This window comes from Sebastes fasciatus, chromosome 15, assembly GCF_043250625.1.
Source record: "Sebastes fasciatus isolate fSebFas1 chromosome 15, fSebFas1.pri, whole genome shotgun sequence".
In the NCBI taxonomy this organism is placed as follows: Eukaryota; Metazoa; Chordata; class Actinopteri; order Perciformes; family Sebastidae; genus Sebastes; species Sebastes fasciatus.
The window spans coordinates 22,599,318-22,602,917 of record NC_133809.1 but is presented as its reverse complement, the minus strand read 5'-3'; the positions used below and the strand labels follow the sequence as shown (position 1 = coordinate 22,602,917).

Below are 3,600 nucleotides of genomic sequence, written 5' to 3'. Positions count from 1 at the left end.
TACCTCTAAGCCACAGTGTCGTGTGAAGTTTATGCGGTCAAAGCATTTTGTGGTGATGAGGTCGTTGATGCTGTTTCTCACTACCAGCTTACGGTCGCTCCCCTCGTGGTGTGCAAGCACTGTTTCCTAAAGATAATACAGAAGTGAAAAGAAATTAGTCCATCACACGAGCCATATAACAAAAACCCTCCGTTCCAGTGTTATAATCATCCAAACAAGCTCAACTATCACACTGCAAGTAACCTATAATTCATTTGAGAGTCATATAACTAGAAATACTAATAGCATTAATCATAATGATATTAATTACAACTGTGCTTTTCTTGCGGTGACATCTCAAAACGTCCGCTGTGAGAAATATGAGACACTGAGCTAAACTATTGTGGCTTGTCTAACTTACATTACTCCATGAGTAGTCGCAGTCGGGAGCCTGGTCATCTGAGACATGAGACACGTTTGAGATGCTGTAGATTGTTTGGTTAGAGCCTTGGGAGCACAGAGTGACAGTGCAGACAATGATCCGTGCACTGCACAGTTGTAGAAAGGCACCTGGGGACAAAAACACAAATACATCACCAGAAGCAAGATTTGATTATAAAATGCTCTTAGTGTGAAGACTATGTCTGCAAATAACTATGAAATTGTCAATGCAAACATGCACAGAGTGTAGTCTTCCTAACACTGCTGCTCAAATGATCTGGTTTTGGGAAAGAGGATGTGTACTGTTCTCTGTATGTGTTTTACTTCCAAAGTGTTAACATAAATAAACAGCCAGCCAAACTCCTTTTCAAGAGCCAGGAAGTGAGCGTGCTTGCTCCTTTAATGACTTCTTTCACAGCAGGTCAAGTCAAGATGACACATTGAATTGGAGTGAAACTAGAAAAGAAAATACAAAAGATGTACTTAATGAACTGCTATTATAAAAACAGGTAAATATAAACAACCTACCATTAACTTATAAATTCAATAGGTATGTAACAGGTAAGTATAAGCAGTAAAGTTGTCTTATGAGCGTTAACACAAAGTTATTATATTTCTACAATCTTAGAAAAATGCCTATCAAAGTCATTAATATCAATTCTCAAGCATGTAAAGAACATATCACTTACAGCCATTGCTTTCTGAGGGATTCATATGCAGGATTACACTGGATTCAACAGGAGAAACTATACAACTGCACCCATGTTCTCTCTCTGTTTTCAGGTCTCCTCTATACTTCCTACTTCCTGTTACCCGCTTCCTGTTTACACTATCTTTCCAGCCTTCAAAATAAAGCTCAACAATCTTTTCTGAGAATAACAATACAAACACATTTTTAACAGTCAACTTGGTCTTTTTAGCATGTCAAACACACTCAGGGCAGAACAGGATGTAATCATCTTTAGTCCCATTATGCAGATATTGAGACGATGTCCCACATTTTCATCGGCTCTAGTTTTTAAGACTCAAACCACTGCAGGACAGACGTTTTTTTTAAATCTGTGAGGCTGTGAGGAAAGCAGGGAAGGCTGTCATCACGCGGCTGTGTTCGCTGTCAATTAAACTGCACACACATGGGTCAAGTGCAGGTTGACCTTTCACCGTCTATGCTATGCCTAACGGGGGGAAATTGAGAGTCACCGCAAAGTCACAAGCTATGCAGATTTAGGCGGAATATGATGGAAACTATACCACAAAGAAATGGAAGAACAGCTACAACAAAGACTGTGAAACTACTTATAAGTCTTTATAAGCCAGTGGAAGTTTCACACGGGGGGAATACGACATGAAGCAACACAGTTCATGTGAGTCTCACAAGACGTGAGGATTAAAAAGAGATGTGCCGATCTATGGATTCATTCGGGCAAAGCATAGAGATGTTACAAGATAAGGGGCAGGATAGACATGTTTATTATTTAAGTTAGATATTATATCAACATTTTAGACTACCTCTCAGCCTTGGTAACATGTCCCACAGTGTATAACACAAATATACTCTTTGTCCCACATTTGGTTTGTTGGGCTCTTGTCACCCTACATGTTGATAAGAGTATTAAATATCTGACAAATCTTCCTTTGAACAGAAAAAGAATGTGCAATTAATTTGAGATTAATCGTGATCAACTATGGACAATCATGCGATTAAATATTCTAATTGACTGACAGCCTTAGTGACTATACCACTAACACACGCAGAATGCTTATGAATATCTGTACACAGTAATAAACTCCATTTTCTATGTCACATGCTGGAACTTCCATGCTCGGCACAGGTGAGTTTGTTGGTATTGTAAGCTAAGGAAGAGCTTGTAAATTCGTGAGCGTGGTTTGATAGCTCAGGCCTTATGCCCTTTTCTATCCATATAGGCAATCATTGGAGGGAGGAGGGAGGAGAGAGGAGATGGAGGAGGAGCCCAGTAGGTGTTGAGGCAGCATGGCCCACGCCCGGCCAGGTGAGGAGTTTTTTATTTTTTATTTTCCTTTTTTCCTCATAACAAAATAAAATGAAATATGGATAAAACAAAATGGAGAGAATTTTTTTGTTAAAAAAATTAATTAATTAATGAAAAATTAATGAAAAAAATGAATTAATGAAAAAAAAAAGAAAAAAAAAAAAAGGAAGGGCTACAGAGCAAGGCAGGGAGTGCCGTGGCATTCCTCCCTGACGTCACACCTCCCTCTCTGTCACATCAGGAAAAACCACCCCTCCCACCTCCGATGCTGACCGGCCGGCGAAGTTGCTAGAAGTTGCCAGAAGTAATATGTAACTTCCTGGTTTCATCAGCACACATGTGTGTGTGTGTTTTTAAACCACTCTAGATACATGCGGTATCTTCGACAGAGAAGGAAAACATCAAATCTACAAAGAGTTTCTCTCATTTCTGGCAATTATGAAAGAACTTTATCAGATTTTTTAGGCTCGATAAAAATTAAAAACATTGACATAGTATGAATATAATACAAATACTCCACAAACCTTTTCTTAACAGGTAATAGAGTTGTTTTAATATGGAGCAGTAAAACATTGCTAAAATTGCTTGAATTCCTTCTGAAACAATAATTTCATATCGTTTATTGTGTGCAGCTCCATATGATGCGCTGAGTAACTTATTTCTCACCGTCTGACTCACACAGAGTGATGAAACTAAACTGAGTCAGAAGTCCTGAGTAAGCAGATAAACTCTCCAGTCTTTGTTACAGTATTTGCTGTGCAGGTTACAGGTTTTTGTTTCAATTAATCTTTGAAAACAATAAATTACTCACATGAAAATAGGCAGCAGTGAACGAGGTGCATCCTGACAGCGGCCGAGTTTTTCCTCTCTGAACTTAACCAGCTCAAACCAGCCGCTCTAGCAACATGAACCATCAAGTTACTTTTAGAAAACCTGCACACTTCCGCAAACCTTCAAAATAAAACACATTAATGAAAGCGTACAAAGTGTTTTTCCCCACTGAAAGGACACGAGTGCAGGCTTGTGGCTTGAGTAATATGAAATATAATTGCAGATGGACCATCACATTTTACATCATTTTATACATCAATCAGTGAAGATTATTTGTATATAAATTGGGTAGGGCTGTCAAAGTTAACGCGATAACTTGTTATTGCAAATTCGTTTT

General features: G+C 38.6%; 1 long non-coding RNA gene across 1 annotated transcript; it reads right to left on the bottom strand.

The window, feature by feature from the left end:
* Nucleotides 1-784: 784 nt before the first annotated feature.
* Nucleotides 785-1,357, bottom strand: LOC141783701 (uncharacterized). Its single transcript, XR_012597332.1, has 2 exons — nt 1,110-1,357; nt 785-876 (listed from the first exon to the last, which is right to left on the bottom strand). It is a non-coding gene; the product is annotated as an uncharacterized LOC141783701 (long non-coding RNA).
* Between the last annotated feature and the right edge of the window lie 2,243 nt (nt 1,358-3,600).